We start from the raw sequence: 26739 nt of genomic DNA, 5'->3' as shown, positions 1-26739 counted from the left end.
TTGGTGGAAAAAGCAGAAGAGAGAACAACGTACTCTTTACTTATCCTCCCCTTTCTTTGCATCAGTGGGCACACCTGTAGCTGAGAGCAACAGGCACGGAGACCCTGCTTTTTTTTGTCCCCTTTCTGTGCCTCTTTCTCTTAGCCTCTTTGGCAACCATGACACCCAGGAGAGCCATCTACTCCCCCCCCCCCAAGCACCAGAGGGAGAACATCAGGGGGGATGCTAATCTCCCACCAAGAAGAGGAAGAGTTTAGGCAAGGCATGGAGGTAGAGGAGAATGCCCCTGCCATCTTACAAGCAACACAAGGTATACCCCTGCAAGTTCCAAACACATGGTAAGGGATGGCTTGTTGCTTGCTCCACCATGAGCTGATCCATGGCTTATGTTGACACATGCTGCTCCCTGGAGGTTGAGGGCACCTCGTCTGGGTCCTCCAGCTGCTGGTGGCTTCTCTCCTCTGTGGCAGGCTTCCTTACTTTCGGCTTCAGGCTGCGAGCCACATGCTTTGGATGGCCAGTGCCATCCCCCTCTCCATAGATGCCACTAAGAATGGTAAAATAGGGGCAAGTAACCTGTGCAACTTGTGTGCCACACACCAAAAGTATTCCTTCCACAGGGTCTTTGTCTTGGAGCGGCATTCAAGCTCAGGCTTATTGTGCCCAGGAGCTGTCATCTGTCTTGCCACCTCCTCAAAAACTTTCCGGTTGTGATGGGAGGCATTGAGAGCATCCTGGACCTTCTCATTGGAGAAGAGGGCCAGGAGGTCTCTAACCTCAATGTTCTTCCATGTTGGTCCCCTGCAACCAGAGGTGAGGGTCATGGAGGATGCCTGCAAAGTTGATGGATATGATGGTGCCTACGAGCTTGACTCCATCTCATCCATGCAGCAGCCTGCAGAAAATGGCCAGCAAGCAGAATGGTGTCCTCTTCTTTCTTTCTTTCTGCCTTGCTCTGCCCAAGAGGATTCTCATCTCCTGATTGGGTTGAGAGCCTCGCAGGCTAAGTCGATTGGACTACAAGGACGATGAGTTGACCTGAATCATCTCCAGCAATGTTTTTCTCCCCTGTGAAGCACATGGCTGCTGTCATTTCATGTGGTGGGGCAACACATACATGTTTCCACAGCCATTAAAGTGAAAAAAATTGCATGTTCTAAGCACAGGAAAAATATCCTCCCTTACATAGACACATGGTGATGGATGTAAGGTCTCCCAAATAAACTGTTAGCAATTAAGAGTGAAAACGCTCACTTTGAGTGCCACTTTACATTTAAAATGTTTTTTTCTTTTGAATGTTTCACCTACATGCGGATATGTATATGTTGTTGCTGTGCATACAGCACCATAGTTCAGAACACGGGAGAGGAAGGTGGGTGCAAGGGTGAGACAGAGCTGGACAGACTATTGCTTGTTTCCCTTCTATACAGTCTTATCCCTAGTTTCTCACTGGTTTCTCAATGATAGAACATGTGATGTAAGGTGGTAAATACAGGGCAGTTCACTTTACACGTGACTCTCTTCTGCCTGTCAATCAAGCCAGGGACCCAATGAAATTTCTCCATGTTTTAAAGGGCCCGCAATACTAGCTAGTTTTTTTTTTAAGTAAAACTTCTCCGCTGAGATGCCTATGCATCTAATCTTAGATGCATAGTGTTTTTTTAATGCCACCTCTTTTGGAATCATGATCCTTGAAGCTTTTAAAAATTAATCTCGTTCCTGATTTTTTTTTGGGGGGGGGGCTTTAGAGAGGCATGCTTTGTATTAACTGGGGTGAGGGGTTGCTTTGCATGCATGATTTAATGCCCATTCATTGCTCCAGGCAGTTTGCTTTAAAAAAAAAACCCATCCCTGGAAGAAGGTAGAGGGAGGCGGGTGTGAGGGTGGGCACTGGTGGAGGAGATAGTGCTTCTTTGGCTCCACACATTTCCTTGGCATGTGACTTGCTGGTTGCCCTCCTCTGGCCAGCGCTACATAGTTTGGGGAATCCACTTTATGCGATTCTCCAGGTAGCGCTTTAAAATGGAGGATGTAGCTACCGGTTTGCTGCTTGGACACTGGATGTTGGCGACGTTGTATAAAACACCAAAAATATAGTATTTGCATAAGGTAAGCATTTCACTTCATTTCTCGGGTGCAAAATGGCCCCCAGTTTTCTTGATTCCTGAAATCACGTTAAAAATATCCAAATCGCAACCCAGCTACTGGACAGCCTCAAGATGTTGGTGACGTCATATGAAAGGGGCTCAGTATGCCACCAACATGTGAAGACTGTCCAGGAACATTTTCCTCTTGCAAAAATGGCCACAGAGTTTGACTTCAGTGGCCCCTTTAAGACCAACAAAATTTTATTGACTGTGTAAGCTTTCATGTACATGCACACTTCCTCAGACAAAATGAAATGGGAATAACCAGTCCATACTTATAGATAGAGGATAAATTAGCAGTAACTTAGCAAACAGCAATTAATAGATTTATTTCCTTTACTAGATTCCCTCTCCCCCCCCCTCCGATAATTGAACCCAAACATGGTAATTTTCTATGCTAAATTTGTTATTCCTGTTTGGTCCCTGAATCTATTAAACATCTTCATCATGGTGTTTACTAATTTACCCGCTACCTGATAATTCCCATTTCATTGTGTTTGAGGAAGTGTGCATGCACATGGAAGTATATACCTTGAACAAAACTAATGTTGGTCTTAAAGGTGCCACTGGACTCAGACTCTGTTACACAAAGAGATAATGTCTGTCACAACACTACTAAGGATCTTCCCTTTTCTTAAAAGCAATGCTTAGACCATAGTCAAATGCAAACAATCCAACCCGTATCCTAACTGTGATTACTAAGCACTAATTTATTAACAGAGCACTTTGTTTTCTTTTACATTCATTTTGGATGTGATCAGCAAGTTTTTGATTTAAAAAACTCCCTGGGAAATCCGTTCATTTTGGTGCAGTTCTGTTCTATTTATTGCAAAATATTTTTATAGCCTTTGGAATGAAACCTATGCTTATTTTAAACAATTGCTCCTTTTTGTCTTTACTGGAGAATGCTGATCATGTGTATTCTCTACAACACTGTGTTATGATAGCAAAACTCAAAGTAGACTTGCCAAATATCTTTTTTTGTCCCTAACTCCCAAACGTGACAGTTCTGTAGAACATAATGGATGTCTCTTGTTACAGATTATTCCAGTTATTTATGAAATTTTCATCTGGCAGCCATACTGAGAGGTGGCAGCAGATGACTGCATGTCATAAACTGATTGATTACTTTTGTTCTGGATGTCTTAAGTCTGAATAATAGCCCACTAGATAATTTTATTTTTCCTTAAGAAATTCCAGAGAATCCAGATATTAGTGCCACTTTTTTGATATTCTTTCACTTTGCTTTTTTCCAAAATAAATGTTTCCTTTTAGAAAATGTTGTTTGAGTGATACTTTGTTTTGAAGGGATCTAAAGTATGCTGAATTCTGTTATTTGAAACATGCATATTTTAAACTCTAAATTGTCCAACCTCTCTGGGTAGCTGTTGGCTAGTCCTCTGGAAAGTAAGACCGATTCAAACTAAAATCCGGTTCAATATAATTTTCTGAATACCCAGATGCTTTTCTGACTCACAGGCTTGCTATGTTAAAGTTGATTGTAAATGTATAATAATATTTGTTTGTGCTCATAGAGGACTGTGTCTATATGCCATTCTGATAATATACATGTGTTGGAAATTAGGAAACATTTTTATTAACCATTAAAATTGTGCAAAAATCTGTTACTGCTATGACTGCAAAATCACAGGAGCTAGCATTTGGTGTAAAACATTTTCAACAGACAAATGTTTAGGTTTTATATATAGTTATATTGTGTTTGGGGTTTTATCTATGAATTTGTTGTAAGCCACCCCGAGTCCATTTAGGAGAGGGGTGGTCTAGAAAATGAACTAATAAATAATACTATGCCAATTCATAGAATTCTAAAACACTTAACAACTTGTTTACTGACCCCTCCCTAGTTTCTTTTTTGCCCAACACTGGAGAGTTTGCTTAACATAATAGAATTCTGTATCCCCAGCAACCAAAGTTAGGCTATGGGGTGTTCTGATTCATTTCAGAGTCCTCACCAGTACTATCAGCTCCATCTTCTACTTCTCATCCAACAGACATTTTCAGAAAGAGCCTGATGTAGTACTGACGTGAGAATAGGGTTTATATTAAGAAAAGAAACAGAATTGGCTTGCATTACCTGTTCTTTGTCAGATTTAAAAACATAGGGTTGTGTGAAGCATGCTGTATGTGCAGTGCTGGAAAAGAAATGGGATTTCCCAGTGAGCAACTTGATCATGATATAGGCTAATTACTGCAATGACTGGCAAGATTAAAACATCTTTATCTTGGTTTTATGACCTACTCTGTAGGAAGATATTTTATGGGAGTCATGACAAGTTTGTGAGTCATATTAGAATGACTTGTTTTGGGTATCTGTAGATCTTTTCATTAGCTCTTCATGAACATTCTGATTTGTCAGCTTGTGGGCACCTGTTTGTTCTGCCAAATGGCAAAGCTGGCAATGTGACTTTTCATTGTGACTCGTATGAATAAGTAAAGTAAGCCACTTGTAAATCTGTGTAAAGAAAGACAGAAGCAAAATCTTAAACTGCAGTGATAAATTGTGCTTGTCAATCATTCCATGGTGTAATTGTTGAAGAACAAATCCACTTTTACAACTCCCAATTATGAATGCAAGACTGGTTTGAATGTGAGTTGAGTTATCATTTATTTATTTATATTCTCCTGTTCTCCCTGGTGGGGAGCCAGTGGCTTACAGCATTGTTTTCTTCTCTTCCATTTATTCCTTAAAACAAAAATATTGTACAGTAAGCAAGGTTAAAGTGACTAGCCCAGGGGCATCCAGGAAGCATACATGGTAGAGTGCAGATTCAAACCAAGGTCTTCTGACATTCTAGTCAGTCTTGAGAAACCTCCGAAACATTCTTCAAGGTTTGAGAAATCCCAGAAGTGGCATGATTGTGCAGAATATAGTTAGAAACCTGGTAGTCTTGGCTTTGTTGGACCCAGGGGTGGATGTGGAGCCCAGCTACTGAATCGTTTCTAATTTTGAACATGGATACCTCCACTGAAACTTTGATCATATGTCCCTGGACCAATATTCAGTACTTCAAATTTGAAATTATCAGGGTGGAATTTTTCTTGTGCACTACACAGGATTCTATGCCATATACTATGCTGTTTATTGAGCATAGTTGAGGTCATCCTCAGTGCCGGGATTGATGACACACAGCTTGGTGTGTCTACCGAAATCAGGACAGGCAGCTGTTAACATTGTGAACCAATGCCTAGCAGTTGCAGTCAAGAGGCTGTGGGTGAACAAGCTGACAAGATGTAGCTGATGATGATTTGCAAGGCTTAAAGCAGGGGTAGCTAAACTGTGGCTCTTCAGATGTCCATGGACCACAATGCTGGCAGGGGCTCGTCGTAATTGTACTCCATGGACATCTGGGGAATCACAGTTTGGCCACCCTGATTTCAAGTGTTTAGTACTCCCCTTACTTGATCAGTTGTCTCTTATGGACACTGAAAGGAGTCTGGGAGAAATACTGGATCCAGTAGAGAAACAGGTTATCCTACCTACTGAGAAGGCCTTCTTCATGTAGCATTGATGCTGGCTCCCTGCCTTGAGTCATCTGATCAGGCTATGTTGATCTATGCCACAGTAACATACGACTATTGAGTTGGACTCTGTGTAGGACTGCCCTTGAAAAACCTTAGAAACTTTAGCAGGTGCAAGTACAGCAGTTCATTTATTATCAGGCGGTGGTTTTGAATGTGCTTTACTGGATGCATGTCAGTTTCCAGATTCAATTCAAGGTGCTAGTTATTCGCGATGAAGTTGTTGGAACCCACATATTTACAGGATCCCAGGATGCTCTTCTGGGACAGCTGTGCTCCACAGATCAAGGAGACGGGTTAGGACAGAATCTCCTCATTTAAGAACTTTCCAGTAATGGCGCTTATGCGGTGGGAAAAGTTTTTCAGCCATAGTCTATGCCAAATCCAAAAACAAAATGGAAATCTGTATAATAGCTTTTATTCAGACCAACCAAATGGACAAAAACATGACAAAAATGTGCAAACCTTTGAGCTTACCAGAAATCTTCATCAGTCTGGATCTGTCAGTTTCTGTTGTTATTTGTGATTTCATTTTGTTATTACCTGTATCTAGCCCACTATATTGCTTACCTGTATCTAGCCCACTATATTGCTTATAAATTAAAACAAATTCCATTTTATGGATTCTTGACATGTGCTTAATATAGAGAAGAGTATGAGTATGAAAATGCCCTGAGAGTATGAAAATGCCACATTTGGCTGCATTCAGACATCACCTGTAGCTGCAGAAGGGGAAAAATACATGCCGGCAACACAGCTTGCCTCTCACACCAAGAATCCCATTAAACAGTAACTCTGGCTACCCCTCATATATGAATGAATGCACATAGATTAAATGGGATCAGTTTTTCTTCCATCCACCAATCAAGATCTTTAACATGTAATCATCCCCAAGGAAGGATTCACCTCAGTTCCAGCCACCAACGACACCGATCAATAGAATGATAGGAGCCCCTGTCAGTTAAAAGGCCTCTCTTGCCTTTTCATTGTTGGAGTCCCAGATTCTCTGCTTTGCCAGATCATCATCTCCTGGTCAGGCATCCTGGATTAGGGAAGAGTACGAACTGGAAAATTCTAGTTCACTTTGGGTTTCAGGGTATTGCTCAACCAAACCCCGAAGCCCAAAAAATGAACCATCCAGGTTCAAGCTGGTCCATTATGCTTCCCTCCACTTAGAAGCTTCACCCCACTAAGAAGCATAGAAGTGGGGGAAGCAAAATGGAACACCAAAATGGCTGACTGCCATTTTAGGGATCCATTTTTCTCCCTACCACTTGGAAGTAGGGGGGAGCAAATTCAAGTGATTTGTAGCACATGCCTTTCCATTGTGAGGCCACAATGGTTCCAAGCCACTTAAAACCTCCATTTCACTTCCCTCCGTTTATAGGGGGGGGGGAGTGAAACATTGGTTTTAAATGGCCTGAACTCTGAACCCAACCAGACAAAAAGTTCTGGGAAATATTTGGGGGAGGCACCTCTCCAAACCTGGGGGGCATGAAGTGGCCAAATTTGTGATGGATTTAAGGTTGTGAACACATTCATGCCCATCCTTATCCTGAATAATGTCCCATAATCCTGTTTCAAGAAGGCAACTCTTAATTCATCCTCTCCAAATTAGATAATTGTTCTCCATAAGCCTGTCTACTAAGTGACCATGCTGTGCACCACAGGAGGTCACCATCTTTGTTCTTGCCTGCTTGTACCAAAAGCCTCTGCAGATCTTTCTACCTTTAATCAGATATGTGCTTAATCTGGACCCATAACCCTTGTCAGCAGAGTAATTAACACACAATGGCACATAACCCAATGAAAGAGTAGATAAAAGTTTATTTAGGAATTAACATACTTGATAGGAAAGAGGCAAGACAGAGATAGTTTCCTAACTGCATCTCTAGCTGAGGCTCAGATTGAGTGTGGTACTTCCAAGAAGAAGGGGCAAATTACCCTGAGAGTAGCAATCTGGAGTCAGACAAGGAAGTATAAAAAGGAAACTGACAAGGAAGGACACTACCCTATTTAATTGTCTTCTTTCTGTCCCCTTTTTCTTCCTCTTTGTATGCCTGACATGTCATGTCCTTAGGAACAGGAAGTTACACATTTTCAAACTTTTCTATGTATCAAAAAGACTACCTTGTACATTTCAAATCTACTTCTTGCTTGGTTCATGTAAGGTAAAATTTGGTTTTACTCCTTCCAGAAAGATAAATTTACTGTTTGTAAGCTACATAACTAGGTAATCTTTGTCATGAAATGCCAAGAGTTTGTTGTTTAGTATGCTTATTGCTAAACAAATCCCACTGGTTTGAATGGCCCTTGGAATGAATTATACACATATTTCCTTAAAGACCTGCAAAATCCTCATTCCATGCTGGAAAAAGTTTATTTACTGTTATATTGGAAGGAGGAATTGCAAAGTAAAGAAACAAACAAAAACACCAAACATCTGTACAGTCTAGATAAAGGTGACATAAATAAGCTCTTACGCTAGAATACATGGATAAGAGCATAAGATTTTCCCCCACCCCCCAACTAGAAATGAGTCCCTGGAGGCCTTTAACTTAAGAACTGTGGGTACATGAATGACATTGCCCAAACAAGCCTTGTCTTTTAATCACTTTGAAAACATTCTTTTGTATGATTCTTGAGATACGTTGTAATTCTGAACTTTCCCCATGCAGGTGTGTTTTGTAATAGTTGAAGGACTAACATTGGATCTAAAAGTGAGTAATCCTTAACCACATTGGTATTCCAATCTGTAAAAAGAGATTTGACTCAGGAGTACTAGCAGTGATCTTAATCTGTTTCCTATGTAACTAAGGCAGATGATACAAGCAGATAGGATCTGAGAAGGTCTGAGAAAGAGAGGAAAAATCCCTCCAACTTAAATTCTTCCACCTGAGAAGTTTTATAACTTTTTTCCTAACAAAAGCTAAATTTTGGGGAGCACTGAAAATACTCCAGTGCAACAGTTTCTGTTTTGAAATGTAAAACACTTTTAACATGTTTTACTTACTTTGAATTACAGAGTACCCTATAGTAGCAGGTATGAGGATTTTTAAGCTAGACAATCTACAGTGTTAGATAATGATTGTTCCGATATATTACTGCAAACATAAAGACTGATTCTGCATGGAGGCACAAAACTCGTACTGCCTCCTGCTTGCAAAGCCTGGTTGTAAGCAGCGTGTTTGTAAACCTCCTCATGGGAGACCCCTCCTGCATTTTCCCTCCACCTCATTGCAGCTTTTTGCCTCCCAGTGGCCTATTATGCACGGCCGCTGAAACGGTGGCATGGAGAACGAGAAGGAGGAAGAAGCGAAGCAAACCGATTATGCACAGGATGGAACACAACGGCGGCAAAACCCAGAGTATCCGATTATGCACGCAGATACTCCGGAGCCGCTTCTGGTTGTGCCCTGGTCCCAGGAAGCTCCACTTTCTTCCGCATCTCGCTAATGTGGCTTTTTCGGCGGCATATGTTGACTCTGCACCCGGTTGCCGCCTGCAGCATGCATAATTGGTGATTTTAGCCGCCGCCATTCCACCCCGAATGCAGACTTTCCATTCCGTGCATAATGGGCCAGTGAGGTGACAAGGAAAAACAAGTCACACTTCTCCGCCTCTCCTCAGCTTGTCAACCACAGTAAGCCACCAATCAAAGCACAGCGATTGTCTCAGGGACTCAAACTTCTGTCCACCAGCGAGGCCCAAAAGTATTTTTTAAGTGCACTTCCACATTTCTATGCAGTAACACCACAACATAAATGCATTTTTAATTTAAAAATCAACACTTCCGCGTTGCTATGGAGAAACGGCACAATGATAAAGCATCCCCCCCTTTTGGGATTCGTGTTGTTTTGGACTCTTTGTTTGGGTACAACCAGCTTGGTGTAGTGGTTAGGAATGCAGATTTCTAATCTAGTGAGCTGGGTTTTTTATTATTATTACTAGTTTCAAAGCCCATTTGTAAAAATGGGCTTTGAAAGGGGAGTATGGGGAAGGGAGACGGGTGGGTGCAGGCAGCAACCCACGCGGATCGATGAGGGGCACCCTGGGGGGAGTTGTCTGGGTGGGCGTGGTAAGGAAATGAAGGGGAAAGGCGGCGGCGACTGACCTGGTAGGGATCCAGGGTGCGGAGGCCGGAGCGGCCGTGGGGGTGTAGGCGGAAGAAGGGTGGGAGAGAGAGTGTAGGCGTTGCGGCGTCAGGTGTGGTCCTGTGTCTATGGTGGGCGTAGGGGAGCGAGTAGCAAGGCGCAGGGGTGGTGGGTAGGACGGCGACAGGGAGGCCGGCACGACAGCGGGATGTAGCGCATGCATGGTAGAGGTGTGGGGCGGGGCTGCATAGGGAAAGGGAACCAGGCATGCGCCGGAGTCCGCGCATGCCTGGTTCAGTCTAGCGCCATGGCGGCGGCCGCGCAGGACGCGCGGCCTAGCCACGGCGCTACCGGGAAGGCAGAAAAGGGTGTTGGAGGCACAGGAGGAAGGTAAGGGCACGCGGAGCGAGAGTTGGTCGGGCGGGGAAAGGGAGGGGGGTGGGAAAAGTGGCGATGGTGGCGATGGTGGCGATGGCGGCAGGCTTAGTGGCGTGAAAGCGGGGTTAGAAGGGGTTTGTTAGCGACGGGCCATGTAGCGGTGGGTGGGTGCGGGCATCTGTGTGTGTGGGTGGGTGGCTGTGTGTCGTGGTGGAAGCGGGGGCAGGGTGGGAACTGGTTATTGGGGGCGAGGGGGGTGATGGAGGGGTGGGTGCATGTTTGCATGTGTGTGTGTGGGAGCGTATGTGTAGGAGTGGAAGCGGCGTCCGCGTGGGAAGGGTTATGTGGGGGGAGTTGGGTCTTTCGCGGTGGGAGGGAGCGTGAATGTGTGGGTGTGGGTCCGTGTGTGGCTCGTAGGGAGGCGCGGCGTCGTGGGCAGGGGCTTGAGGGAGAGGGGATAGGTGTAGGCGCGTGTGAGGCTTGGGCCGGGCGGGACAGGAGCTGGGACACCGCGTCTTTGACGCGGCGTCCCAGCTCCTGTCCTGAGGGCAAGGGAAAGGTGCCGGGAGGGCTCACCATGTAGGAAGGCAGCTTGTCTTTCTGCAGAGTGAGTCCCCTGGCGGGCGGGGCCCTTGAGTGGCACTCGGAGGGGCGAATCAGGAGCCGCTTCGCGTCTCCTGATTCGCCCCTCCGAGTTTTTATCACGGACAGAGCCCGCCCTAACTCCTCCCCATTAGCCCTTAGGGCTTTATTTTATCCGCTCCACAGGAGCGGTTAAAGATTTTTTAGATTTTGATTCTATGCTCCCACACATACAGCCAGCTGGGTGACCTTGGGCTCACCGTAGCACTGATAAAGCTGTTCTGACCGAGCAGTAATATCAGGGCTTTCCCGGCCTCACCTCCCTCAAAGGGTGTCTGTTGTGGGCAGAGGATAGGAAAGGTGAATGTAAGCTGCTTTGAGACTCCATTGGGAAGTAAAGAGTGGCATATAAGAACCAACTCTTCTTCCTCTTCCTCTTCCTCTTCTTCTTCTTGAGAGGCTGCACAAGGTAACTGGACCCCAAAGAGTGATTTAAGCAGTAGACTTAAAAACATAGAGCACAGACCACTAGCTCAGTGGTCCGCAACCTTTCTAATGCTGCTGACCGGTGGTGGGGGCGGCGATCCGGTGGCCGCACATGATTTTGGTTTCTATTTTTTTTCAGTTTTCCCGCCCTACTTTTTAGAAGGCATGAATCAGACTTGTGGATTATAAGTAGTACAGCATTCTGCAGCTCTTTCCCTCTTCAGTACTGATGTATTTGCAGTGTAGAAAGCTAAAGTATTTATCTTTTAAAATTACATAAATATGCAATTGAAATCACATTTCAATGGGTTTGAGCAGCCTTTCTCAACCAGGGTTTTGTGAAACCTTGAGGTTTTTTGTTAAACATTCTTCAGGTGATAGGACTATATGTGGTCATGTTGACTCACCCATCATTCCCAGAATAGTGATGGTCCTGAAGGAGGTGGGAAGGGGAGGGACCCTGGGTGGGCATAACAGCTATGCTTCCCAACCATATGCTGCATGATCATGCCACTTCTGTGGTTTCTCAAAGCCTGAAGAATGTTTCAGGGGTTTCTCAAGGTAAAAATGTTGAGAAAAGAGAGTTTCAAGGGTTTAATTTGGTTTAGACAGCTCTATAATTTATAGTTTATGCATTTTATGTTGTTAAAAAAGTAGTACAATATTTTGTGGCTTGATATTTATGTTTTCCTTAATAATTCAGCATATTTGGGAGAGTTGTACCCCTCCCCCAACTTCAAAATGTCAAGAAATTGTATATCTCCTGTGCTGATTCTTCCAATTGATATTAGTTAAGAGATCTTAGTCTAGGAATGATTAAACTACTGACCCCTGGGGAACTTGAATAAAAATAGATGCAATTCTCTTTGTTAATATGTAAGATCAGATGCAGGAGGAAGACTTGGACACAGTCATCTTTAAACCAAGTTCATATTTTTTCGCTTTCATCTAATTTAATTTGAATGTAGTTTGCTGTATAGTTATAATTATGTTGATGCCCCTCCTCTGCAATAGCTACTCCAGCATTGCTTCCCTGTCTACTGCCTCCTGGGTTATGCACAATGATCTTGTTTCAGAGATCTCAGGCCAGGTCCCCTTGGGCTATAGCTCCTGGTTCCCAGCTTGGTACCCCTGAACAACTTGCCCAACCAGTGGGTTCTTGAGGTTAGATGCACCCAAGAAAACCAGATATTCTAAATTGTATAAAGAATTATTAAAGAAAATCACTGTGCAGTTCTATCTCTATAGTTCAGCAACAAGAAAATAAAGCTAACATTTCTTGATATTAGATAGTAATTTTTTTGCAGTGAAAATACAAGCAGTAGCATAAAAGCATTCTATACATTACTGTCTGTCATGAAGTAAAACATATCTAAGCATACTAGCATGACATTAACATAACTCTCTGACCTATACCCATATTATATCTTTCTGTATCAAGTGGTCCCTCTGGTCCAATCAGGGATTTTCTTCTGAGGGACTTTCCAGAAAATGTTGGCAAGTGCTTCCTCCCATCCAGTCATACAACTGAGCACAGGTTTTCATAACTGGGCCTAATTTCTACATTCTTGCATACTGCCTTGAAGGAGATAACGAGCGGCGGGGACTTACCCGGGCCGCTGCTTGGCGGGGCGGAGGACGGGGCGGAGGAGACGTCGCTCCGTGGCTTCTCCGGGCGCGCTGCCGCGAGCAGCGCGCGCGGCTTGTGGTGGGCGGGGCCAGGCGCGTCCTTTTAGGACGGCGTCTGGAGCCTTCCCGCCTCTTCGCCGGGCCAACGGGCAAGTGAACGGACGCGTTCGCTGCCTGGCTGAAGAGTGGGCCGAGGTGCGTATCCTGTCAGGCCGGTTGGGGCCTGTGTTTGACGGCTCTCCGGCTTGGCGGGCAGGCAGTCTAATCGGCCCAGGGGAGGTTGCCTGTGAGGAAGGATCGGGCGGAGAAAAAAAAAAAAAAAAAGAGGCTGCTTATATTGTCGGCGCTTGGGGCCTGTGTTGTGACGGCTCACACGCTTGCTGGGAGGGCAGTCTTTTCGGCTCCAGGGGGGTCGCGCGTGAGGGTAGATCAGCTACCCAGGATTTATTTTTAAAAGAAAAATTTTACAAAATAATAATAATTAATATTACTTTATAAAAAATAATAATAAAAAATAAATAAATAAAATAAATAAAAGGCAGAGTGAGGCATTGTGAGGGAAATCCCCCCCCCAGTGTGTTGAATAATAACTATGCCTGGGAGGCAGCGCCCCCGAGCGGGGGGTGTGACTGGGCGGGGTGGATCCCGGCCTCGAGCAGCAGGCAACGGGCAAGAGGATGCCCAAGGGGGTGCAGGCCCGAGACAGCGCCGGGCCAGTGCAGCACGTGCACATGAGGCCTGGACTGATGCCATTCCTGCATCACGTGGAGGCAGGGGTGGTGCGCGACAGAGCCTCCGGGTTGGGAGGAGCACAGTCAGGAGGCCACCAGGAAACGCCAAGGAAGGGCCCAGGACACGGAGTAGGCAATCTGCCAGTCCGGCTAGGGGCTCAGGCTTACGTGCTGGTAGTGGTCAACAAGACAGGAGGCTATCTGGTGGCAGGCAGGCAAGAGGTGAGAGGAACCTTAGGGTTAAAAGGGCAGCAGGAAACAGAACAGGAGGTCGCAGGGCCTCGGGGAGAGGGCGTACTTTCCCTTCTCCTGAAGGAACCTCGGCCAGTAGTGGTTCCCCAGTTGGAACCGAGGCCAGGGGGCGTTGCAGAGTGCGGGGCAGACGAGGACCTGCTTCTGTATCTGTACGCCGTAAGGCATCTCGGGGTGGAAAAAGGGGCCAGCGGGCCGCCGCTCGGGGCACATCTCCGGGTAGTTCAGCTTATGAAGGGTCTTGGAGTGGCACTGGGTCAGACTTTGGGTCCTTAGATGGCCATCGGGCCGGCATTGACGGGTCTAAGTCTTCAAAGACTTATTGGCGGGGTTATACCCGTGCTTTAGAACATATGGCAACTGCAAAAGCAGGATCTCGGGGTTCTCAAATTTCTAATTCTGCTGAGGACTCCAGTGGAGAGGGGAGTTTTACTTCAGCGGAGGTCCCACGGGATAAGAAAAAAATTGGGCATCGGCACAGAAGTCATCACAGTTCAGGTGGAAAAAAGCGGAAACGGTCTATGCAAGCCAGCCTTTCGTCGGGTGAGTCCTCATCGTGGGATGAGGGGACCTCTGTCTGGCGGGAGGGGTGGTACTGGCTCGAGGGAGCCTATGTGCCCGGCATTCCGAAGTGGCTAGCTCAAAGGCGTTTGAATTCCAAGCGCCTATTGGATGAAGCAGGTATCCTGGAAAAAGATAGGGCTCCTCCACCAAGGTACAAGCCATCCGAGGCTCCGCCTGGGGTGCATCTTCAAGAAAAGATCCGGGAAAGGGCCCTTGAGGGTTATTATGTTGACTTATTTCCTATGATAAAGGGTGTAGATCATGGAGGTGATACAGGGAGCCGTAGGGATAAAAAGAGCAAAAGGGATGCTCCTGCCATAGAACGAAATTTTGAAAATTGGATGAGGGGCTTCACGGAATATATAACACTCATAGTAGGGGCATACCCTGAACGAGCATGGCACCTATGCCGGTACCATATATTAGAAGCTAAAAACCTGGCCGGCGAGGAAGCCGCAATGGATTATGATAGAGTGTTCCGGGAGTTAGCTTCTCAGAATGAGGATGCCAGGTGGGATTTGAAGCACCCTGACACTTGGTTTGTGTATGTGGGACCAAGTGCGCGGCGTCCTAGGGACAGGTACCAGCAAAAATCATTTGGGAGGCGCTCATCTGGCCTTCCATGTTGGGATTACAATAATAAAGGATGTCGCAGGAGACGGTGTCGCTTTGACCACAAGTGTGAGGCTTGTGGTGGGAGTCACGCCCTTCCAGCATGCCCACGGCCGGGTTCTCAAATGCCCTTTCGTGGGGCCCGATCCTCCGGGAAAAAGGACGGGGGGTCGGGAACCACTGGACCTGCAAATGCTTCAAAATCATCCTAAAGTCATCCATGGCTCGCTTGCCACTATGGCGCACACTCCGGTACGTTTATCGGCATTAAATAGGTGGCTGATTTGGTACCCGAATAGGAAAGCAGCAAAATATTTAGCCAATGGGTTCCGGTTTGGTTTTCGCATTCCCTATGAGGGTGAGCGGGTAGCTACTGATTGCAATAATTTGAGGTCTGCAAAAGACATGCCTGAAGTAGTGGCCAGGAAGTTGGAAAAGGAGTGCAAGGAAGGGCGCATGGCTGGCCCATTTGAATTCCCACCTATTCCTCATCTTAGGATTTCACCTCTGGGGGTTGTGCCAAAGAAGGCACCAGGAGAATTTCGTTTAATCCATCATCTTTCCTACCCCAGGGGTGCCTCAGTCAACGATGGAATTGCACCTGAGCTTTGTACGGTGCGCTATGCACCGTTTGACCAGGCTGTAGCTATAGTTAAGTCGTGTGGTCCTGGAGCCTTGATGGCAAAATGCGATATTCAATCCGCATTTAGGCTCCTTCCCGTCCATCCAAGAGACTTTAGTTTGCTAGGTCTTAAGTTTCGTGGACAGTGGTACGTGGACAAGGCGATGCCCATGGGGTGTTCCATTGCATGTGCTGCATTCGAAACTTTTAGCACATTCTTAGAATGGGCTGTAAAGGACAAGGGACACTTTCATGAGGGGACCCACTACTTAGATGACTTTCTTTTTGCGGGCCCAGCGAATTCTTCACTTTGTCAACAACGATTAGCCATGTTTCAGGAGCTGGCCGGGGAGTTAGGTGTACCGTTAGCAAAAGATAAGACTGAGGGACCCACGAGTTCCTTGTCTTATTTAGGGATTGAACTGGATTCCGTACACGGAACGTCTAAGCTGCCTGAGACCAAAATTTGCACGTTGCTTGAGTTATTGCGGGATATGTCCGGAAAGCAAAAATGCACATTACAGGAGATGCAGCGCTTGATGGGGCATCTTAATTTTGCCTGTAAGGTGGTCTCGCCCGGCCGAGCTTTCTGTGCAAGGTTGGCTCACTCCACGGTGGGGGTAAAAAAGCCTCATCACCGAATTAGAGTTACAAGAGAGATAAAAAATGACCTGGCAGTATGGGTGGAATTCTTGGAACACTTTAATGGGGTAGCAATCTGGCAATCCCCTTTGTCCCTGGAATCGAATTTACAAGTTCATTCCGACGCATCGGGCAGTCATGGTTTTGGAGTTTATTACAGCAAACGTTGGTGTGCACAAAGGTGGCCGGAATGGTGGGGGGAGGCCGTCCGCAGGGATTTGACCTTTTTGGAGACATTTCCCATCCTTGTAGCGGTTATCCTATGGGGGCCCCTATTTGAAAACAAGCGTGTCACCTTCTGGTGTGACAACCAGGCAGTGGTGGTCATTGTGAATAAGCTTTCATCAAAATCCATGCGGGTGATGCGTCTGGTTCGTAGGCTTGTTCTTGTTTGCCTGCAATTTAACATCACATTTAGAGCAAAACATGTGGCGGGGGTCCATAACGAATTGGCCGACGCCCTCTCTCGTTTTCAGGGCGAGAGATTCCGTCGGTTGGCCCCAGGAGCGAACTGCGACCCAGACGCCTTCCCAGAAGAGCTATGGGCACTTGGCAGCGAGTGATCCTTCGGGGCGCTCTGGGGTCCTTGGCTGCCTCAACGCAGAGGGCATATGAGGGAGCAGCAAAGAGTTTCCAGTCCTTCGCTGCGGCACGTGGATTCAGGGATTGGTGGCCCATGAAGGAAAGCCTCCTACTGCGCTACTTGGTTCATCTTTGGAAGGGGGGCATTTCACCCGGGACTATAAAGGTCCACCTTGCTGGGCTGTCATTTTACAGCAAATTGTTGGGGCAATGGGATCCTAGCTCCTCTTTTTTAGCAAAGCGAGCAATTCTAGGTTGGAGAAGGGTTGCACCATCCGGGGCAGATGTAAGGCAGCCCATCACCCGGGCTTTATTGGCCGACATCTTGCAGCAGTTGAAGCAAGTTTGTTTTAACTCTTATGAAGCATCATTAGCGGGAGCCGCTTTCTCGTTGGCATTTTTTGGGGCTTTCCGCTGTGGCGAATTAATTCCTCTTTCCAGACAGCGTTATGGGGAGGGGATTTTGTTAAAAGAGGATGTTGTGGTCACTGATGAAGGGGTGACAGTGTGGTTAAAAAAATCAAAGACTGATCAATTGTGTCGGGGTACTTCGGTCTTTATCCCGAAGTCGGTTAACCCCGGTATTTGCCCAGCTCGATCTCTCAGTAATTATCTGAGAATACGTCCTTTGGTTAAGGGCCCCTTGTTTATCCACAGGGATGGGACTTATTTTTCAAGGTATCAGTTCCTATCCATTCTAAGAGCCTGCTTACGTAGGTTGGGCAGGGCTGCTGAATACTTTGGCACTCATTCTTTTCGAATAGGGGCAGCCACTCAAGCGTTTCAAGAAGGGGCAACAGTTACACAGATTATGAGGTTGGGAAGGTGGCGTTCCTCAGCCTATAAGCGCTATGTGCGTCCAGATATAGTCCACTAACCTGTCCCTTGTTCTAGGGCAATATTTCTCGCTTCGGACTATTCTGCTGCTGGGGCACAGCATCGTGCATTGGGGGAGTCGTTACGCTGCGGATTCCGGCTGGGGTCCTCATCTGGGTCTGGAGAGTTTTTTCCGTCTCAATTGGTTTGGTCGTCGTGGAGCGAAGTGGAAAGATCTTCTAGAGATGGCAGCTCAAGCGGTGCACCGTTGGGGTATCCCAGATGCGACCATCATCCAATTGGGCGAGAATGACATTCCCAGTGTGAAAGGACGACACTTGATTAACATAATAACTGATGAATTAATTGTTTTGCAGCAGCGTTTGCCCAGGACTTTGTTGATTTGGTCCGAAATGTTATCTCGAAGAAAGTGGCGAAGCGAGAAGAAGCCTGCGGTCATTAACCGTACAAAGTCTAAAGTTAATCGTTCGGTTGTACATGTTGTTTTAAAGTTGGGGGGCCGGGTTATTTGGCACCCGGACATTGATAATCAATTAGATGCCCTTTATCGGTTAGATGGGGTTCATCTGTCCCAATGGGGTTATGATTTTTGGTTGGGGGATATCAGATGGGCCTTACTTGAATGGTTATATGAGGTTGAGGGTTGGCGGGAACGTAGTGGGCTACGTTCTGTGGCGGTATCTGCGCAGGGTATGGAGCCAATTTTCTGGGGAGCCGGTGTGCGATCGGACTCCCCACAAGGGTTGGGGCCCCTTTAAAAGGGGTGGAGGTAACGAGCAGCCGACTACTCAGCGGGGTAGGCCAGTGCTGCTTGTTATCACCAGACAACCCTAGGGATTGCTAAGGTGGTTTGCGCCCTTTGGCCCCCCACACATGGGTTGTTTCCCTGGTAGCTAATCCAAAATTAAAGGTAAAATCGTAGTCCCAGTGGGGATCTTGACGGTACCTTTATATTGTGGATTATGAGGGACAGCCAGCGGGCTGTTTAGTATTGGCTCTTACCCTTGCTACGCCAACCCTCTTAGGGAGGTGTGTTTGTTGCACAATAAATGCTGTGGCCAATATTTTAAGCCAAGGAGAAATGTGTTGCGTCTTTATTCCGCCATCACTGGCCTCCTGCCTGCCAACGAGCGGCGGGGACTTACCCGGGCCGCTGCTTGGCGGGGCGGAGGACGGGGCGGAGGAGACGTCGCTCCGTGACTTCTCCGGGCGCGCTGCCGCGAGCAGCGCGCGCGGCTTGTGGTGGGCGGGGCCAGGCGCGTCCTTTTAGGACGGCGTCTGGAGCCTTCCCGCCTCTTCGCCGGGCCAACGGGCAAGTGACCCACCCTCCCATCCCTATTTGTTATGGTTTATTGTTAAGGTTTTTTATAATTTGCTTGATGTCACAGCGGTATCTGCGCAGGGTATGGAGCCAATTTTCTGGGGAGCCGGTGTGCGATCGGACTCCCCACAAGGGTTGGGGCCCCTTTAAAAGGGGTGGAGGTAACGAGCAGCCGACTACTCAGCGGGGTAGGCCAGTGCTGCTTGTTATCACCAGACAACCCTAGGGATTGCTAAGGTGGTTTGCGCCCTTTGGCCCCCCACACATGGGTTGTTTCCCTGGTAGCTAATCCAAAATTAAAGGTAAAATCGTAGTCCCAGCGGGGATCTTGACGGTACCTTTATATTGTGGATTATGAGGGACAGCCAGCGGGCTGTTTAGTATTGGCTCTTACCCTTGCTACGCCAACCCTCTTAGGGAGGTGTGTTTGTTGCACAATAAATGCTGTGGCCAATATTTTAAGCCAAGGAGAAATGTGTTGCGTCTTTATTCCGCCATCACTGGCCTCCTGCCTGCCAACGAGCGGCGGGGACTTACCCGGGCCGCTGCTTGGCGGGGCGGAGGACGGGGCGGAGGAGACGTCGCTCCGTGGCTTCTCCGGGCGCGCTGCCGCGAGCAGCGCGCGCGGCTTGTGGTGGGCGGGGCCAGGCGTGTCCTTTTAGGACGGCGTCTGGAGCCTTCCCGCCTCTTCGCCGGGCCAACGGGCAAGTGACCCACCCTCCCATCCCTATTTGTTATGGTTTATTGTTAAGGTTTTTTATAATTTGCTTGATGTCACAGCGGTATCTGCGCAGGGTATGGAGCCAATTTTCTGGGGAGCCGGTGTGCGATCGGACTCCCCACAAGGGTTGGGGCCCCTTTAAAAGGGGTGGAGGTAACGAGCAGCCGACTACTCAGCGGGGTAGGCCAGTGCTGCTTGTTATCACCAGACAACCCTAGGGATTGCTAAGGTGGTTTGCGCCCTTTGGCCCCCCACACATGGGTTGTTTCCCTGGTAGCTAATCCAAAATTAAAGGTAAAATCGTAGTCCCAGCGGGGATCTTGACGGTACCTTTATATTGTGGATTATGAGGGACAGCCAGCGGGCTGTTTAGTATTGGCTCTTACCCTTGCTACGCCAACCCTCTTAGGGAGGTGTGTTTGTTGCACAATAAATGCTGTGGCCAATATTTTAAGCCAAGGAGAAATGTGTTGCGTCTTTATTCCGCCATCACTGGCCTCCTGCCTGCCAACAGTGGTAGTTGCAGGAAGACTTAGTTCATGAACATCTGTAAGCAGACTAGACATTCTTATACTCACATTAACACCTGAGGCGGGAAATTAGGGTGCTGTGCTTCACATCTTGGTGATAGGTTTGCTTTTTTGCCTAATTATAATGGACTTCTTTTGTCTAATTATACTGGATTTGGGTTTAAGATTAAGGTTTAGGTCTTCTTTTTCTAAGAAAGCCACTTGATCTCTCATCTTTAATGCTGCTCAGTTGAGGGAAAGTGACTTACACTGAGCTATTCAGTAAATGGTTGATCAAGGATTTAAACCTATATCATTATGGTACAATACTTTTCCTCTGTCCCTCATTTATATTGTTTGCACTTTTCTCCCTCCTGAATCAATTCAGTGGGGGTGATAATAGTTCTAATTGGTTTGAAATGGAGGTAAAGGCTATGAGTAGGGAAAATAGTTTAAAAACATAAAATTCCGGTTACTGTGAAAATCTATCTAAATAATTGTGTTTCAGTCTGAGATTCATTCAGTAGTTTATGCAATAAAAGAAGACACTTCACTTAGTTCATTGCCAGTTCGGTATTCTTCCAAGGTATTTTCTATTGAGTTGCCAAATGTATGTTTGAACCTCTATTTATGGTTAATTTTTTTGCATAATTGCTCTTGTTATCAGCTAACAATGGAATCCATTAAGCACATTTCAGAGTGTTTTCCAAGTATCATAATGAATTTGGTTCTTGCAATGTTTTGGAATGTCTCTTGCTTTGGATCTTGTCCCACAGTGGAAACGCTGTTTAGAAATTCCTGAACAGGTCGCTTGGTGTTCCTGATAATAAAACCTCATAGGAGACTTCCTTGCTTACTTCAATTGATTTAGAGTTTATTGGCCCTTCTGCAAACCTGTGAAAGCCTGCTTGTTCATTGAAGGAATGTGCTGTAATTATGCCTTTGATGTTTAGGCCTTGTTAAATATTGACTTTACATAATATAGATCAGTTGTATTACTTAATCATGCTTGGAAATGACATGTTGTCACCAGGTCTTTTAATAGTATCTCCATAATTTTAAAGTTGACTAGCAATTGGTTGTACTTCAAATATTAATGCAAGCATGAAGTGTTTTCAGTTTCATCACTGGAGCAAAAATATTGCTTGAAGTCTAGAAACTGTCTTTGCTAATTTATGAATCCTCTCTCTGCATTCCATGAACAGACCCTTGGGGAGAGCAAAGATCTCCTGATGAAAGGATGTAGTTTAATGAAAGAGTAAGGTTGGGTCCAGTAAGCTTGTCTGCTAGTGAACGAAGGAGGTGAAGCTCCTCTCTGGCCACCTGGAGATCATCACAGAATCTATGTAGACAAAAGCCATGTGAGATTAGGGAATTAGGTGAAAGCTGACTGGATCCAGCCCCAGGTGACCAACATTATAAAGGTTTAAGGTAAAGGTAAAGGTATCCCCTGTGCAAGCACTGGGTCATGTCTGACCCTTGGGGTGACGCCCTCCAGCGTTTTCATGGCAGACTTAATACGGGGTGGTTTGCCAGTGCCTTCCCCAGTCATTACCGTTTACCCCCCAGCAAGCTGGATATTCATTTTACCAACCTCAAAAGGATGGAAGGCTGAGTCATCCTTGAGCCGGCTGATGGGATTGAGCTCTCAACCTCATGGACAGAGCTTCAGACTGCATGTCTGCTGGTTTACCACTCTGCGCCACAAGAGGCTCTAATAAAGGTTAAGGGCTATCTAAAGATGATTAAAAGCACACTTTGAAGGGTTATGATAGTTCAAGCCAAAGCATCTCGTAAGAGGGTGCTGGGAGGAACTGGGACTCACTACCTAACCACCAATCATGTCAGTTGTCCTGGCTGTCCCATTCCTGATTGGCTGTTTGTCCAATGAATGGCCAGTCAGGAATAATGAGACAGTGAAGTGACTGACATACTTAAAAAAAAAAAATGACTCCAGAACAGCTGTTTACTGGGGTAGCAAACTGGAAAGAAAAAGAATCTTTCAGGAAACATTCAGGAAACATGGAATAGGCTGGAATAGGCTGCATAAGGAGGTGGTGAGCTCCCCCTCACTGGCAGTCTTCAAGCAAAGGTTGGATACACACTTTTCTTGGATGCTTTAGGATAGTTAGGGCTGATCCTGCGTTGAGCAGGGGGTTGGACTAGATGGCCTGTATGGCCCCTTCCAACTATGATTCTATGATTCTATCAACATTTGTGTATGTGTTGTATTACATATAAATTTTCAAGTTTTTAATTGAGAAAAAAAACTCTCTGGACACGGATACTTGCTGAGAGCAATCCAGCCTCAGCAGAGTATAAGAGAAAAAGAGAGAGATACCATGGGGGTGCTGTTCAGGTTGTCCTTCTCACATTTGTTCCTGCTGCCTAACATTGAACACACACTCCTTTTTGAGTGTAGGCATTGTTGTTGTTGTTATGTGCGAAGTCGTGTCCGACCCATCGCGACCCCATGGACAATGATCCTCCAGGCCTTCCTGTCCTCTACCATTCCCCGGAGTCCATTTAAGTTTGCACCTACTGCTTCAGTGACTCCATCCAGCCACCTCATTCTCTGTCGTCCCCTTCTTCTTTTGCCCTCGATCGCTCCCAGCATTAGGCTCTTCTCCAGGGAGTCCTTCCTTCTCATGAGGTGGCCAAAATATTTGAGTTTCATCTTCAGGATCTGGCCTTCTAAAGAGCAGTCAGGGCTGATCTCCTCTAGGACTGACCGGTTTGTTCGCCTTGCAGTCCAAGGGACTCGCAAGAGTCTTCTCCAGCACCAGAGTTCAAAAGCCTCAATTCTTTGACGCTCGGCCTTCCTTATGGTCCAACTTTCGCAGCCATACATTGCAACTGGGAAGACCATAGCCTTGACTAAACGCACTTTTGTTGGCAGGGTGATGTCTCTGCTTTTTAGGATGCTGTCTAGATTTGCCATAGCTTTCCTCCCCAGGAGCAAGCGTCTTTTAATTTCTTTGCTGCAGTCCCCATCTGCAGTGATCTTGGAGCCCAGGAAAATAAAATCTGTCACTATCTCCATTTCTTCCCCTTCTATTTGCCAGGAATTGAGAGGGCCGGATGCCATGATCTTTGTTTTCTTGATGTTGAGTTTCAAGCCAACTTTTGCACTCTCCTCCTTCACCCGCATCAACAGGCTCTTTAGTTCCTCTTCACTTTCTGCCATTAGAGTGGTATCATCTGCATATCTGAGGTTGTTGATATTTCTCCCTGCAATCTTGATCCCAATTTGTGACTCCTCTAATCCCGCATTTCTCATGATGTGCTCTGCATACAAGTTAAATAGGCAAGGCGACAGTATACAGCCTTGCCGAACTCCTTTCTCAATTTTGAACCAGTCAGTGATTCCATGTTCAGTTCTCACTGTTGCTTCTTGACCTGCATATAAATTTCTCAAGAGACAAATAAGATGCTCTGGTATTCCCATCTCTTTAAGAACTTGCCACAATTTGTTGTGCTCCACACAATCAAAGGCTTTAGCATAGTCAATGAAGCAGAAGTAGACGTTCTTCTGGTACTCCCTAGCTTTCTCCATGATCCAGCGTATGTTGGCAATTTGATCTCTAGTTCCTCTGCCTCTTCGAAATCCTGCCTGTACTTCTGAAAGTTCTCGGTCCACATATTGCTGGAGCCTAGCTTGTAGGATTTTGAGCATAACTTTGCTAGCATGAGAAATTAGTGCAATGGTGCGGTAGTTTGAACATTCTTTGGCATTGCCCTTCTTTGGGATTGGAATGTAAACTGACCTTTTCCAATCCTGTGGCCATTGTTGAGTTTTCCAAATTTGCTGGCATATTGAGTGTAGCACTTTTACTGCATCGTCCTTTAAGATTTTGAATAGTTCAACTGGAATGCTGTCACTACCACTAGCTTTATTGTTGCTCAGACTTTCTAAGGCCCATTTGACTTCACATTCCAGGATGTCTGGCTCCAGGTCAGTAACTACCCCTTTGTGGTCATCAGGGATGTTAAGCTCGCTCTTGTATAGTTCTTCTGTATAATTTTGCCACCTTTGTTTAATCTCTTCTGCTTCTGTGAGGTCCCTACCATTTTGGTCCCTTATCATACCCATCTTTGCATGAAACGTTCTCTTCATATCTCCAATTTTCTTGAAAAGATCTCTGGTCCTCCCCATTCTATTGTTTTCTTCTATTTGTTTGCAATGTTCATTTAAGAAGGCATTCTTATCTCTTCTAGCTTTTCTCTGGAATTCTGCATTCAATTGGGTGTATCTTTCTCTTTCTCCCTTGCCTTTCACTTCCCTTCTCTCCTTAGCTATTTGTAAAGCTTCCTCAGACAGCCATTTTGATTCCTCAGACAGCCATTTTGATGTGTAGGCATAGTGTTGTTTAACCCTGCAGTCCGAAATAGAGTTGTTGCTGTTGTTAGGTGTGAAGTCCGACCTATCGCGACCCCATGGACAATGATCCTCCAGGTCCTCCTGTCCTCTACCATTCCCCAGAGTCCATTTAAGTTTGCACCGATTGCTTCAGTGGCTCCATCCAGCCACCTCATTCTCTGTCGTCCTCTTATTCTTTTGCCCTCGATCGCTCCCAGCATTAGGCTCTTCTCCAGGCAGTCCTTCCTTCTCATGAGGTGGCCAAAGTATTTGAGTTTCATCTTCAGGATCTGGCCTTCTGAGGAGCAGTCAGGGCTGATCTCCTCTAGGACTGACCAGTTTGTTCGCCTTGCAGTCCAAGGGACTTGCAAAAGTTTTCTCCAGCACCAGAGTTCAAACAGAGTTACACCCTTCTAAATCCATTGCAGTCAGTGGGCAGCTCTGCTGAGGATGGCCCTGTAAATCTCACAATACTAAACTTTTAACTTCAATCGACATGCTGATGTTAGTCACTACAGTCCATCTTTGGAACCACTCTGTTCTTTTGTGAATTCTGCTTTTTAGACTTTCTTTTTTGATGTCCCAAGTTCTTTTGGCTTCCTTATTATGGACTTGATGCTTCAGCCTTTACCTCACTGTACTATTCCCTCCTCAAATGCTGGCTGATATTTTACTTCTTCAGTGCTTTTTAACAAAGCAGTGCTATTGATCTGCTTCATTCCTTTGGTATGCTAGTGAATATTATTGAAGGTTCATTATAAAAACAGCCTGTCGTGCCATTCTAGTCCATCCACTACAATTTTCAGAAGCAATGAAATAAATCCGGTTGTCTTGACTCAAGCTCAAAAGCCAGCCTTTTACTTAAAGCCTTGCAGCAGGTTGCCAAGGAAAGGATATGATTTGTATTGCACTCTAGTCCACTTAGTGTAAATTACTTCTAAGAGAGTAAAAAGAAGAATGTTTTTTTTTTCTTTAGGGGAGGATAAATGGGAGATTTCTTGCAGATGTGTGTTTTCAGAGCCTGCTAAAATAAACTGGACAAAACAAGATGATTTGAAAGCTACTTAAAAATCCAGCATATTGACCTTATGTAATGGCCCCCGAATATAAATAAATATTATTGTTTGCTAAGATTCTGAATATATGTACATTGTTTTTAAATTTTATATCTTGCTTGCATTTAATTGCTCTAAGGGTCATTCATATGAGCCCTAGAAGGCAAGTGAATCTATCTTCAGGAAAGGTCCATAACTTATTATCAGTGCTATTGACATAAGCCTTTTTTAAAGATGAAAGGCGAAGTGCATATATGCATTAAAAAACAAACAAACGAGAAGACAATCCCAATTCTTCCATTCCTATACTATCTGATTTCTAGAATACAGTCATTGTTTAAATGTCTGGTAAGCCACAAGGAATGCCAGACACTCCAAAATTACTTCTTCCATAAGAGATGCAAAGGTTCTATTTCCTGATTTCCTAAACTTTCAATTTAATATGGTTCCTTGTGTTGGTGCTTGATATGAGTAGTGATCATTACTTGTTTTTTTGTTTTGTTTTAAGATTCTGTATTTTCAGTAATCAAGTGCCTTTTAAGCTATTCTCAACTGCTGAAGTTTTTGAAAACAGGGTGGAATATAAATCCATCTGGAACAGCTTCACTGTATAAAATAAAAAGCTAAGGCCTAGGTGGGTAGAGAGTGGGTGGGGCCAATCCAGTCTTTTGACCAATCGGAAAGCACTTTTGACTGGCTCCACTCCCAGACTTTGGACCAATAGAGAGGCAACACAGCCCGCCCTCCCAGTCTGGCCAGGGGCAGTCTGGCAACATCACAAACTACGTGTGGGGGGGGGAGTAGTATGGGTGTATCCCTCCTGGGCTATGCGCTTTGGCCATCCCTTACCAGCAACTGTATTCTGGGGCACAGACAGACAGACAGACAGACCAGCATCAGTCCTGCGATTCTTGAAAGTGTATGAAGATCTAAATAAAGAATATTTACCAGCTTAAACAGTAAATAGTGAACAAGTAAACGGCTGGCAAGACATGGGAAAAGACATGGGAACTGAAGTGACTTTTTGCAACCTTAGCCTGGTAAATAAAAAAACAACAACGATATTTGCAAGGAA

At 45.7% G+C, this 26739-nt stretch overlaps 1 protein-coding gene across 5 annotated transcripts in view; it reads left to right on the top strand.

The window, feature by feature from the left end:
• MET (MET proto-oncogene, receptor tyrosine kinase) overlaps positions 1-26739 on the top strand; it is a 123352-nt gene that overhangs the window by 15852 nt on the left and 80761 nt on the right. The window contains exon 1 of one of the 5 annotated variants that reach the window (XM_077338441.1): positions 8388-8407. The exons of the other annotated variants lie outside the window; for them this stretch is intronic. The gene's annotated coding sequence lies outside the window, so the exon portion shown is untranslated. Of the gene's footprint in view, positions 1-8387; positions 8408-26739 lie in introns of those variants that run through there. 5 annotated transcript variants of the gene reach the window in all.

The sequence above is a fragment of the Paroedura picta genome, chromosome 5, assembly GCF_049243985.1.
Source record: "Paroedura picta isolate Pp20150507F chromosome 5, Ppicta_v3.0, whole genome shotgun sequence".
Classification (NCBI taxonomy): domain Eukaryota; kingdom Metazoa; phylum Chordata; class Lepidosauria; order Squamata; family Gekkonidae; genus Paroedura; species Paroedura picta.
Note: the sequence above shows the minus strand (reverse complement) of the source record. Positions and strands in the feature narration are given on the sequence as shown.